This window comes from Cervus elaphus, chromosome 15 (assembly GCF_910594005.1).
Source record: "Cervus elaphus chromosome 15, mCerEla1.1, whole genome shotgun sequence".
Classification (NCBI taxonomy): Eukaryota; Metazoa; Chordata; class Mammalia; order Artiodactyla; family Cervidae; genus Cervus; species Cervus elaphus.
The window spans coordinates 35,322,863-35,337,299 of NC_057829.1; the positions used below are offsets into that span (position 1 = coordinate 35,322,863).

General features: G+C 47.6%; 1 pseudogene; it reads left to right on the top strand.

Annotated features, from left to right (window-relative positions):
* Window positions 1-281: 281 nt before the first annotated feature.
* On the top strand, window positions 282-14,046 carry LOC122708517 (annotated as a pseudogene).
* Window positions 14,047-14,437: the final 391 nt, after the last annotated feature.

A 14,437-nucleotide genomic window follows, 5' to 3' on the forward strand; every position in this document is an offset into this window, starting at 1 on the left:
TTAAGGGCAGGTATAAAAGCCAATGGTGGCCCAGGAACTCAAATTTGCCTGGACCTTCTGAGCCCTAGAGAGAGCAACTGTGAGTGTCTCTATCATTGCCTCTCAATTTATTTTCCAGTGTCCAGTGAATATCTCCCTGCCTATGTGGCTGGTTTTTCCTACTGGTGTTGAGGAAGGCAGGGCTGTGTAGCTGTTCCAGTCTAGGAGGGTCAATGCTAGCAGTGGGAGAAAATGGGGTAATAAGGGATGCTCTTCACTCTGTTCCCTCTATTTGGTGGAAGATGTGTTTCCTGGACTGGTGGCAGGGGCGGGGGCAGGCGGGGAAGGTGAGTTGGATGTGACATCCAACCAGATCTCTGATGCCATTGTCTGGAAGTCCCTGTGGAAAATGCAATTCATCATCCTCTTGGACAGAAGCACTTCTCTGGCCTAGAAACCTATTCCACCCCACTACCTCAGCCTGCCTGGTGACCCTCTATTCTCTGCACAGGTCCATCAGGCTTTCTTAGAGCCTCTGCAAAGCCCATGAGGCCTTTCCATGGTCAAAACTTAACCATGTTTCAGGTCATCTCTCAGGTCAGTTTCTACCTGAGAAAAGAAAAACCCAGGTAGGAGTGACTTATTTCCTATACCCACCCCTGATTTCACTTAGCTCTTGAGTCCCTGTCTGATGGTAACCGGAAGCTCTATCGGACATTTGATCTTTCCTTCCCTGAAACCAGCCTTCCGCTAACTTCACCCGTCTATCATGTCCCTTCCTGCATGAGGCCCCTGTCCCATCTCCACACAGGATGTCTGGACAGGGCTCTAGGTATGGCAGGGACTTTCTTCATGGATCTCAGGAATGACAAATCCTGGTAAACAGAGTCACACACCCATCCTGTGCTCAGGACAGCCATCACCAAGCATTCAGGACCAGGGCTTCTTTCAGACAGCACTGCAGACCTCAGGACTAGTCAGTCCAGAATAGCAAGTGAGAGGAAGCCAGTTTGCATTGTCAGACCTAAGCCATTCACCTTACTCGCACAGAAAGGGAGAAGGAGGCCCACGGAGGGAAGGATCCTTCCCAAGGGCACTCAGGGAGTCCCTCCAGATGTGACAGATGGCCTCAGAGAGGAATTCTACATCTTGGTCACATTACACCTGGCAGGAATGACAAGCCCAAAAGGGGATGACACAGAGCATCTGAGAGTAGATCCATGCTGCTGGCAGACCAGGTCAGAGGTCTAGCTGGTCTGCTCATGTCCTTCCTGGCCAGGCTTAATCCCACTTTCCCTTAACTGCTTTTGGAGCCCTGCTGCTCTTTTCCCCAGAGGATAGGAGAAGAGATGGGGGAAGCCTTTCTTCTGACCTCCAGGAGCTGGGCCAGCCTTAATCCACATCCTCAGATTGAGCGCACCCCCTCTTTCTGTTCATCTGTCTAGGATATTCTTCTCCTCCTTCTCTCCATGCTGCTCCTGCTCACACAGTCCCAGAGTTCCCAGGGCAAAGAAATGGATATCTATTCTGAGTACTGACTGATCCCTGCACCAAGGCTATGTGTCTCCTGCCAGTGGTAGCCTTCGTTGTTGTGATGGACAAGATGGGAAAAAGAGGCCCCCAGGGGGAGAAGGGAGATCCAGGTAGAGCTGGGACCATGGGCTTCTCCTGGTCTGAAGGGGTGGGCACTGGAATTGTAACCAACCCAGAAACTCTGAATCTTTTGCTGTGGAAGCCTAATAGATGGTCTTCTTCCCAAATGGGTGGGTTTCACCCAGATTTTGAGCCCACCTAAAACGCGGCTTTATTGGTTGGCAAAGACTGGCTGCCCCAAGCTTCCAGCTCCATCACCAGCTGTCCCAATTTCTCACCTAGTATCTTCTGATTCCAACCACCCTACAAATGCTCAAATAGTGAGTAAAAGACTGGAACTTCGACTCCTGTGCTCCAGAACTTAACTGCTGTCCATTTGGATTAACTGGTGCCTCTGCAGGTTGTTAAAGATTTTTAATATTTAATTAAACTCTCAGACTGAAATTGAAGAAAGTAGGGAAAACCACTAGACCATTCAGGTATGACCTAAATCAGATCCCTTACAATTATACAGTGGAAGTGACAAATAGATTCAAGGGATTAGATCTGATAGACAGAGTGCCTGAAGAACTATGGATGGATGTTCATGATGTTGTATAGGAGGCAGTGATCAAGACCATCTCCAAGGGGAAAAAAGGCAAAATGCTTGTCTGAGGAGTCCTTACAAAGAGCTGAGAAAAGAAGAGAAGTGAAAGGCAAAGGAGAAAAGGAAAGATATACCCATTTGAATGCAGAGTTCCAAAGAATAGCAAGGAGAGATAAGAAAGCCATCCTCAGTGATCAGTGCAAAGAAATAGAGGAAAACAGTATGGGAAAGAGTAGAGATCTCTTCAAGAAAATTAGAGATACCAAGGGAACATTTCACACAAAGATGGGCATGATAAACAACAGAAATGGTATGAACCTAACAGAAGCAGAAGATGTTAAGAAGAGGTGGCAAGAATACACAGAAAAACTACACAAAATGATCTGCATGACCCAGATAATCACCTTGGTGGGATCACTCACCTAGAGCCAGACATCCTGGAAGGCAAAGTCAAGTGGGCCTTAGGAAGCATCACTATGAACAAAGCTAATGGAAGTGATGGAATTCCAGTTGAGCTATTTCAAACCCTGAAAGATGATGCTGTGATAGTGCTGCACTCAATATGCCAGCAAATTTGGAAAACTCAGCAGTGGCCACAGGCCTGGAAAAGATCAGCTTTCATTCCAATCCCAAAGAAAGGAATTTCAAAGAATGTTTAAACTATCACACAATTGCACTCATCTCAAATGCTAGCAAAGTAATGCTCAAGTTTCTCTAACCCAGGCTTCAACAATACATAAACTGTGAACTTCCAGATGTCCAAGCTGGATTTAGAAAAGGCAGAGGAACCAGAGATCAAATTGCCAACATCTATTGGATCATCGAAAAAGCACAAGTTCCAGAAAAGCATCTACTTCTGCTTTAGTGACTACAACAAAGTGTTTGACTCTGTGGATCACAGCAAACTGTGAAAAATTCTTAAAGAGATGGAAATACCAGACCACCTGACCTGCCTCTTGAGAAATCTATATGCAGGTCAAGCAGCAATAGTTAGATCCAGATACAGAATGAGATCTGGTTCCAAATCAGGAACAGTGTTCATCAAGGCTGTATATTGACACCCTGCTTATTTAACTTATATGCAGAGTATATCGTGTGAAATGCCAGACTAGATGAAGCACAAGCAGGAAACAAGATTGCCATTATTTCCTCAGATATGCCGCAACCTCAGGTATACCACCCTAATGGCAGAAAGTGTAGAGGAACTAAAGAGCCCTTTGATGAAAGTGAAAGAGGAGAGTGAAAAAGTTGTCTTAAAGCTCAATATTCAGAAAACTAAGACCATGGCATCTGGTCCCATCACTTCATGGCAAAAAGATAGGGAAACAACGTAAACAGTGAGAGACTTTATTTTTCTGGGTTCCAAAATCACTGCAGGTGGTGACCACAGCCATGAAATTAAAAGACTCTTGCTCCTTAGAAGAAAAGCTCTTACAAATCTAGACAGCATATTAAAAAGCAGAGACATTACTTTGCCAACAAAGGTCCGTCTAGTCAAGACTATGGTTTTTCCACTAGTCATGTATGGATGTGAGAATTGGACCATAAAGAAAGCTGAGTGCCAGGGAATCGATGCTTTTGAACTGTGGCATTGGAGAAGACTCTTGAGAGGTCCTTAGACAGTAAGGAGATCCAACCAGTCCGTCCTAAAGGAAATCAGTCCTTAATAATCATTGGAAAGGTGATGCTGAAGCTAAAACTCCAATACTTTGGCCACCTGATGCGAAGAGCTGACTCATTGGAAAAGACACTGATAATGGGGAAGATTGAAGGCCAGAGGGGAAGGGGAGGACAGAGGATGAGATGGCTGGATGGCATCACTGACTTGATGGACATGAGTTTGAGTAAGCTCCGGGAGTTGGTGATGTACAGGGAAGCCTAGTGTGTGGCAGTTCATGGGATTGCAAAGAGTCGGGCAAGACTGAGTGACTGAACTGAACTGAACTGAACTCCATAATGAGTAAGAAAGGATGAGGCACTGTGGCCCCATACTCAAGCCTGAATAAAAGGATTTTCCCTCAATACATTTCAGAGAGGAAGAAAGGACCTTATATTTCATAGTCCAGTCCGGTGCTTAGGAGCTCACTTGAGTAGTTTATATAATCCCACCAAAAGTCTCACAAATGATGCATTAATCTCATTTGATCGGGAAGAAAATTGTGATACAATGATGCTATGTGAAACCCAAGCTAGAAGGTGAAAAGGACATAGGTTTCTTTTTCAGACACATCTGAGCATGTTGATAGCTCTTTCTCCACAGCAGAGGCACCTAGGGCAAACTATTCAGTGTCTCTGACTCTCAGTTTGCTCATCTATGGATGGAAATAATAGGACCACAGAGTGATAAGTAAGTGAGCCAAGACTTCATCTTTTCTTTTTTTTTTTTTTTGGTGAGGCTTCAGGATTAAGTTGCATCCTCTTGCTGTACCAATTAGGTGGATTCTCCTGAGGTTTCCTAAAATACAGCTTATTAAGGGAAGTGTCTGAGAAATACTGACCCACAGGAGAAGATCTGGATGTTACTGACGAGAAGTGAGAATTCAATAAACCAACAACAAGTATGAGGGGACCACCATGGCACTGAACCAGGGCTGTGGAGGGATCAACTGAGATCTTTATCTTTTTGGTTTACATTTAGTTGTAGAGAAAAGAAGCGAATAACATTTAAGCTGCAAGGAATACACAATATCCTCAGGCTGTGCAGGATAAGAGACAAGTATCTCTCCTTTGCAGACAGAAAGTCGTTCCCAGCATTAATGAACGGAGCCTTGGTAAGGACACCTAGAAGTGAACTCAATGGTGGGGTACTATTCAAGGTACCAGTTCCCTCTAGCTCCCAGAGGTTCCTGAATTGAATCCCAGGGCAGGGGGTGGGGTGGAAACGTTTCCTATTGTGGCCCCTCAGCTGCATGGATGTACCCCAGACCTCCCTTTCTTATGCATTCGAAGCCTGGCCTTGGGTTGGTGCTTGGAGAGAGAACAGTGCACAGTTGGGCCAAGGACCAGGCTCCACACTGGCTCCTCAGTTCCAGGCACTGCTGTCCTTCAACTGTGTTGGGTCTGGGAATTTCATGGAGATTCAAGCATCCTCAGATGCTGACCAGTAGGGCTGGGTGGGGCCAGAGTCTGCACTGGGGACAACCGCCCACAGATTCTGACACACATGTTCCCAAGAACCTGATGTGAAGGACAAGATGGGCCTGAGAGGAGAGACCCTTGAGCAGAGGTAGAGGGTGGGGCTGGGTCACTTGGGGATGCCCCGGATATGTCGTGGAGGGCCAATAACACCTGGACCCTGATTGGGGAGCTGTATTTCCAGGGAAAATTCCTTCCTTACTCAGTGCCTCTGAGATTGCTGCCCAGAAGGATTCAGTGATAGAGTCCCTCCTGGGGTGCACATCTCCCATGGGAGTGAAACTCACATCCCACAGCATCTCCCAACCTCCACCCCTGCTGATCTCTCTGAGCTCATTTCCTTCCCCTCCTCCCACACTCCCTGGGCACTGACCACACTGGCTCCTTGTTGGTCCCTGAGCACACACATCCCCCCGCCTCCCCAGGGCCCTGTTTTGCTCTGTGCATACATGTCCCCATGGCTCACTCCTCACCCCCTTCACAGCTTCACTCATAGACTCCCTCTCTGGCCATCCTGTTTAGAAAACACCCCTGACAATTCTCTAGGCTTCAATTTACCTCTGTAACACTTATTCTGATCTGATGAATTACCATCTGTTGTACATTTTAATTTTTGTTATCTATTTCTACATAGCTAAGTTTAAGCTCTGTGAGGAAGGGATGTGGTATTTGTCTGTTTTTTTCACTTGTATAATCCCAGCTTTTAGGACAGTGCCTTGCACCTATTAGAAGCTCATTGAATACTTGTTGGAATAGAAGAATGTAAACAGCCAGGAGGTGAGGCATTTTAGAACAGTTAAGGCTGAACAAATTGCTGGTCCATAAAGCTTCACTTCAGCTGCCACTGAGGTTCAGGGCTAGGACTTCAGGGGACGTGAGGAGGCAAAGATGATTGTCTGGGAGGCATGGTGATTGCTACTCAGAAGGACATTCTTTCCTCCACTTCCACCCATGGCCTCCACAGTTTGTGCACAAGGATGGGCAAACTCTGATGCTCCCTTCTATGGAGTGACTTGCTTCCCAGGTACTTGCTGCCACCCAGCCACGGGGGAGCCCAGGCATCTCTGCCTGATCACAGTGCACCATTGTGTCTGAGATGCAGGGCTCAAATTCTGGGCTCCCATATCATGCCTCGTGAAGGTTGTAACTACGAGCAGGACACAACGCGCAGCACAGAGGCCCTCAGCCACACATCAAATGCACCAGTCTCCCACCACCTATACATTCTTGGCCCAAGCAGGCCAGACCCTCTTACTCTGGGAAAATGATTTCCAAATCTGAAATGTCACCTCTCCTCTCTAAGTCTCTCTAAATCCTCTTCAGCCTTAAAGTGCTGTTGGCTCCAAACGTGTGTTCTCGGATTGAGGATGCTCTGATGGGTTGAGGGACATCTCATGAATTGTTTTCCTCACTCATTACCTGCGCCTCACAGTTTAAAACTGATGACAGATTCCTTGCAGACCAGGACCTGGTGCTAACATTTATATCCTGCTCAGTGCTAGGCAGAAAGCTATGTTCCACAGATAGTTTCTCAGTGAACAGAGAAATTTAATAATGAGGAAATGAACAAATAAGTGAATGCACAAGTTAGCAGCACCTGACAGATTTCTTCTGTTGTCTTATTGCACGTGAATGCTTTACTCACAAGAGCCAAAAATGGAAACAACCCAAGTGTCTTTCAACGTTTATCCATGGTGAATGATAAACAAAATGTTTTGTGTTCACACTGTAGAACATGGCTCAACCATACGAAGGAATGAAGTACTGGGATGAGCCCCAAGATGGTCACTCTGTGTTTAAAAAGCCAGACACAAAATGTCATTTTTTGTGTGTATTTATATAAAATATTCAGAGTAGATCATTGAGACAGGAAGCAGAACAGTGGAAGCCAGGGCCTGGGAGGAGGCAGGGATGGAGTGATGAAGAGGTGTGAGGTTTCCTTTGGGGTTGATGACATATTTTTAAGCTAAATAGAGGTAGTAGTGGCACAGTGTTATGAATGAGCAAAATGACACTGATTTGTACAGTTTGAAAAAACTGATTTTAGGGAATTCCATGGTGGCCCAGTGGTTGGGACTTAGCGTTCTCACTGAGAGGCCCTGAGTTCAATCTCTGGTCAGGGAAAGAAGATTCTGCATGCCATGTGGCACAGCCAAAAAAATTTGAAAAGTTAATTTTCTATTATGTGAACTTCATCTCAATGGATCAAGAATAACCAAATTACCAGAATGGAGTGTAAAATTCTTAAAGAGGGGTAAATCTCATATAATTTCAGACTTAGGCAGCCTTTTGTGAAGTAACATGTCTTTTTAAAAATCTTTGGTCACTTTTCCAACATAAAAATAATATATGGTCACCAAAGATAAAAAGAAGAAAATCAAGATGACCTGAATTGTGCCAGGTAGAAAGAACAACTGTGAAGACTTTTGTATAGGCTGTTCTGATAGTTTTTCTAATATGTATTACATGTGCCCATGTATTTATGAAGAGAATCATATTGAACAGGTGTTTATAATAAACTTTTACTACTTAATGGTACGTTACAATTTAGTCTACTTTCTGTACTTTCAAGAGCATGTTGCATAGCTTTTCCACTTCCTTTTATTAAAATATAAATGACCTAAAATATATTAGTTTCAGGTATACAACATAATGATTTATATGTGTATATGTTGTGAAGTGATTGCAGAATAAGATATGTGAAAATCCATCAACACACATAGTTACAATTTGTGTGTGTGTGATAAGCACTTTTAAAATCTACTAAGCAACTTCTAAGCATGCAACCCAGTATTATTAACTATGGTAACCTTGCTGTACATTGCATTCCTCGGACTCATTTATTTTATACCAGGAAGTTTGTGCCTTTTGATTACATTTATCCATTCTGCTCACTTCCCAACCCCACCTCTAGCAACCATCAATCTGTTCTCTGCATCTATGTGTGTGTTGCTTTTGTTCATTTGTTTTTTAGATTCCAAATATAAGATCCTATGATACCTGTTATTTTTCTGTCTGACTTATTCCACTTATAACCATTTACAAGCCCTCAGGGTTTGCCCATGTTGTTGCAGATTGCAAGATTTCATTACTTTTATGGCTGAATAATGTTCCACTGTATATACAAACTGCATTTTCTCCATCCATTCATCAATCCACAGATTCTTAGACTCTAGGCTGCCTCCATATCTTGGCTCCTGTAAACAATGCTGTGATGAACTTGGGATTTCAATATCTGTTTGAATTAGTGTTTTCATGTTCTTTGCTTAAATACTCAGAGGTGGAATTGCTGGATAGTATAGTAGACCTATTTTTAATTTTTGAGCAACTTCATACTGTTCTCCGTAGTGTTTGTATCAATTTACATTCCACTGGGCTCAGTCACTCAGTCATATCTGCTTCTTGCTACTGCATGGACTATATAGCCCATCAGGCTCCTCTGTTCATGGGATTCTCCAGGCAAGAATGCTGGAATGGGTAGCCAGCCCCTTCTCCAGGAGATCTTCGAAATCCAAGTACTGAGCTTGGGTCTCATGTATTACAGGAAAATTCTTTACCTTCTGAACCACCAGGGAAGCCTATGTTCCCACTAACAGTACACAAAGATTCCCTTTTCTCCACATTCTCCAACACTCTTATTTGCTATCTTTTTCATCATAGCCTTTATAAAGGTATGCAGTGGCAGCTCAGTGTGGTTTTGATTTATATTCTTCTGGTGATTTGTGTCAGGTGTCATTTCTGACATAAACTTTAGTTCTCAGAAGGTGGAGACCAGTGAGTAATGGTCAAGGGTAAAATCTGATAAACTTACCTGGCATAAATACTGTGGCCTTGGGGCGGGGGCAGATGTATTCTGTGCAGTCAGGTGGGTCTTGGTTTGGATCTGCCTCCAACTCTGCAAGCCTGTTTCTTCACCTGTAAAATGAAGATGTGGACACGCATTTCCTCAATCACCACTGGACCAGTCAAGTGGAGGGGAATGTATACACCGTACAGAACCCCAAAGGAATGCCAGGGCCCTGACTCTGCAGGGAGCTGGCTCCTCCTGGGCCGGGGTCAGCCTTATGTCCATCTCTTCTACGTCAGTTTCTCCAGGACAAGCAGGATGAGCAGGAATGCCTACATGAGCAGGCCCTGTTGACCCAAAGGGGACAATGGCTCTGCTGGAGAACCCGGACCAAAGGGAGACACTGGACCACATGGTGAGCAGCTGGGCATGGAAAGCAGGTGTCTGCAGGTGGCATGCTGCTGCTAGGAAATGGCAGTAGGTGTGCACGGATTCTACACCAGGAAGAGGAAGAAAGTCATTCTCAAGGCGCACAGGTTATTTCAAGGAAGGCTGGAGCTCCTGGGGAGGGCGGAATGGGGACAACATCTTTAGGAGGAGGCTGCCTGTCTGACTTCTATTCATCCTCATCTTTTATGCACTCTCACTCCAAGGAGATTCAGTGTCACTAACCGGGCTGGTCCTTTTCCCCAGGGCCTCCAGGCATGCCTGGTCCAGCTGGAAGGGAGGGCCCCTCAGGGAGGCAGGGGAGCATGGGACCTCCGGGCACACCAGGCCCCAAAGGAGAGACTGGGCCCAAAGGTAGGGGGGTGGTATGTGGTGGGTGAGGGAGGAAGATGGGAGGGGTGACATGGGCAGCCCTGGTAGGGACCAAGCTATGTGCACAGTGCCTGGAAAAGCCTGGAAACTCCGCACCTGGTCGGTCTGGCCTGGGCCTCACCCTCAAATTTCCCACACTGACTGAATTTCCCCCATACTGTCCCTGGATAAGGCCAGGCAGTCAGGAGCAGTCTCCCAGGTCGCTCTCTCACCTGGAGCTGTGGGTGACAAGCTGCACTGCTGAGGAAATGGTACCTGCTGAGCACACTCTCAGCCGTGCTTCTCCAATGTGTTCCTTCCTCAGGAGGAGTGGGTGCCCCAGTCATGCAGGGCTCCCCAGGCCCCGCAGGTGTCAAAGGAGAGAGAGGTGCCCCCGGGGAGACTGGAGCCCCTGGACATGCTGGGGTGGCAGGTGAGCAATGGACGTGGGGCTGGGCTCATATTCCCCTGTGCCCACCCCCACCAGCTACCAGGTCAGAGCTGGCATTCCGGGGAGAGAGCCAGCGTTGGGCTCTGGGCACTGTCTCTAGGGAGAGGGTGGTGCGAGCAGCAGGGACTGTCTGTATCCAGGGAAGGCTGGTTGTTGGGTTATGGGACAGTCAGTGTACAGAGAGAATGCAAGGACAGCTTCCAGGCACAGAGGGACATTTGTACAGGGGGAGGGCACACTGCCGGGGATGTAACAGTCCACGTACTGGGGGAGGTGAAAAGTGCTGGAAAGTGTGCCCAGAACTCACACAGCAATTCTTTCGTGACCCCAGGGTTGTTGAAGCCATTGGTCCACAGGCCCTTCAGGTGCCATGAGTCCCCCAGGGCTAAACGGGGACCGAGGTGATCCTGGATAAGAAGGAGCCAAGGGAGAAAGTGGACTTGCAGGTAAGAAAGCTCTACAGACTCTAGTGGGTGTGGAGAGGGTCGGAGGCCCTCTTTAGTTCAGCTCTTTCTCTCATGCATCCCATGTCCTTACCCCAGCCCCAATACGCATATCCACTTGTCACTATTCCTGAGACCTGGGCTCTGAGTGAGCCCAGGCTGTACTTGATTTGTCTTCACTTGGCCTCTCTTTCCTGCAGAGGTCAATGCTCTCAGGCAGCAGGTGGCAATCTTAGAGGGACAGTTACAATGCCTCCAGAATGCCTTCTCTCAGGATAAGAAAGGTGAGTTCCTGGACCTGACCCTGAGCCAGGCCCCGAGCATGGGCCTCAGACTGGGTCTGGCTTGGCTTGCAGTTCACTGGGCTTGGGTTTAAATTGGACTTGCTGGGACCATGACTGGGACTGAACCTAGACCTGGGGCAGGAAGTGGGGCTAAGGACGGGGCTGGGACAGGGTCATGTCCCCACGTGCTCCAGGAGCTCAAGTAGATGCACAAGACAAGGAGGAGGATGCAGTCTGGTCATCCGTTCAGCAGACCTTCACCCAGCTTCTCTGGGTGGGTTCCTATGACAGACAAGGGGACACCCAACCCAGGATGCATTTCTTCCCTCTGTGGGGCCAGGTGTGCAAATGCCCAGAGAAGAAGCTGCACAGCCCAGGGCGGCAGAGAATCCAGACATGATCCTGAGAGCAGGGGTAGGATGCTGCCCTTGAGGTTCAAGGCTGCTGGGGACCTATCCTTGGTGTGTGGCCACCAAGTATCTCACCCTAAACATGCCCCTGGGTTTTGCAGTGGCAGGCTGCCTCCACTATCTAGCCAATGCTGAACCCTCCCTTCATCTGCCTAGGTATTTAAACCAGAGTTTCTTCCCTAAGCCTGGATCCTCAGCAGGCAGAGGCCTCCTGGAGCACACACCTGAGTGTCCTGCGCCTTTGGGACTTTCCACCAACTGCACCTCCTCCTTCTCTGCTCCTCCTGACAACAGCTTGGAATCCACATCATTCGTCAAGTAAAGTGAAGTGATTGGGCTTCCCTGGTGGCTGAGCTGATAAAGAAACCACTTGCTATGCAGGAGACCTGGGATCAGTTCCTGGGTTGGGAAGATCCCCTGGAGAAGGGGAAGGCTACCCACTCCAGTATTCTGGCCTGGAGAATTCTAAGGACTGTATAGTCCACGGGGTCACAAAGAGTCGGACACAACTGAGAAACTTTCACTTTCATTCATCAAAACTCGATGATTGAGAAAAGAGTTTTCTGAAGGTGCAGAGTGTAAAAGTGCAGAGTTTTCTGAAGGTGAAGATCAGGCGACCTAGTGAGATATATATAGGGTTGCCTCCTAAGAACTCAAGCCAACTAAGTACTGAAGTAGTGGGATGAGAATTTCCAGCAGTTTATCTCTTCCTTCTTGTACAAGCATATTTATATACCTGCTTATTCCCTCATTCCCCGGTAGCTCAGTTGGTAAAGGATCTGCCTTCAGTGCAGGAGACCTGGGTTCAATCAATGGGGCGGGAAGATCCCCTGGAGAAGGAAATGGCAGACCACTCCAGTATTCTTGCCTGGAAAATCTCAAAGACAGAGTAGCCAGTGGGCTGCAGACCATGCTGTCAAAAAGAGGTGGGCATGACTGAACAACTAAAACATCATGCAGCTGAAACAAAGGAGAATCTGGGCATATGCGCTTGAACACGTGTGTACCTAAACACCATCACTCGGTTGACATCATCTACATAAATGAACACAAATGCACACATATGCACAACCATCCAGACGGACCTTGAGTCGGCCCATGTACCTTCAGACAGACACATGCACACACGTAGCCACCCAGATGCATGGATGTAACATAATCATGGCACACGAGGTGACACTGACGTTGTTCAAGACTGTCTGGGTGACATCCTAACTCCCTGGAAAATCTGGTCTCCAACTGCTTGTTGAAGCTACTCAGACAAAAAGGGCACGTGTTCAGAACACAGCCTGGGTTCTGAACCAGTCCAGTAAGCCCTCTTAGGAGCCCTGAAGATTTCCATGCAAGACCCTGGAAGTCAGGGGTGTGGATGGGATGAAATAAAATGAGATACTTAATACAAAACATAGGGGGTGCTCTTATGTAGTGTTTCTACCTTAGAAATAAGAGATTAGACTCTGAAAAGGTAAATGACTTTCCTTGTCACTTGGGCTGTTATTGCCAGGGTGGAGCTTAACACATGGAGCTTAACAGAGGCCAGGACAGGGCCCTGTCCAAAGCTGATCCCACCCTTTCCTCCTGCTCCCACGCAGAGCTCAGATGCCGTCATCCCCTGCTCAGTGGTCCAGGGAGGCTGGCTGGCTGTAGCATCACCTGCAAGCATACGGAAGCCAACACTGGACTGCCCCTAGTGCAGAGGTCAGCACTTGGCTGCTCTCAGATACACCGCTGTCCTCCCTTTCTCCTCACCCCTTCACACAGCACAGAAGTGCTCAGACAACTCCACGTGACCAATCATCATGCATGGGTGAGAGTCAGCTGCCTGAGTGGAGTTTTCCCCACTCTCAGGAGCTGCCCCAGGCTCTAAGGGTCATTTCCCTGCCACAGTCCTTCCTGTTTACACAGTAATTAAAGTCCCGGATTCTGGTGAACATCACGGGGAGGAACAGAGTGCACGTGGGAGCTTTAGTGTCACATCCAACAAGGTCTGATCCTTGTCTATATTTGACAGTTGGGCAACTTTGGCCCTCTCCCATAAGCACCTGAGTTCCAGGGTCCTCATCTGTTGCTCTGGAACTAAGTGCCTCGCTTTCTTCTTATCTGGTTCCCTGGTACCCTTATGTCAGGCTGGAGACTCCAGGTGGAACACAAGGTCTAGGTGCTGCCACATCTGCAACCTGACTCTCCTCTTCCCCTAATGGTGCTCTTCCCCAATGTCCAGGTCATCAGGGAGAAGATCTTCAATACGGCAGGTGCTGTAAAAACTTATTGAGATGCTCGGCGACTCTGATTAGAGGCTGAGGGACAGCTGGCCTCCCATGTTCTGCAGCGGAGAATGAGGCTGTGATACAGCTGGTCAGAGCCCAGAACAAGGGTGCTTTCCTGAGCATGAATGACATCTCCATGGAGGGCAGGTTCACCTATCCCATGGGGGAGTCACTGGTCTATTCCAGCTGGGCCAGTGGGGAGCCCAACAACAGCAATGGTGGACAACCAGGGAACTGTGTGCAGATCTATCCTGAGGGCAAGTGGAATGATGTACCCTGCAGGGAGCAACTCCTCATGATCTGCGAGTTTTGAGACCTTCATCCACCTCAGGAAGGAAGGGGGCAGTGCCCAGAGCTGTGTGCTGCCAACATCCCAATAAAAAGGTTACCTTCTGCTGTTCACGGCTTCCTCACTGAGACACGGGATGAGGTCATAAGACAGGCCTCCTGTGGAACTCCTGCCTCAGAATTAAGTTTAAAACTGGCTTCACACCTGGAAGACTTGTCACAAAAAAAGAGGGGCAGCCTGCTGACTCAGGGGCAAGGCTAAAAGGAGGTCTCCAAGAAGTCCCTGTTGCTAAATACAGTGTCTCCTCCTCACCAAGATAGGTGTCTAGCCCTCCACTTCTGCAAAACATGGGCTGCATTAGACCCCACTGATCACGGCCAGCTCCTTCCATTTCCTCTTCTGCCTGAAATTTTCT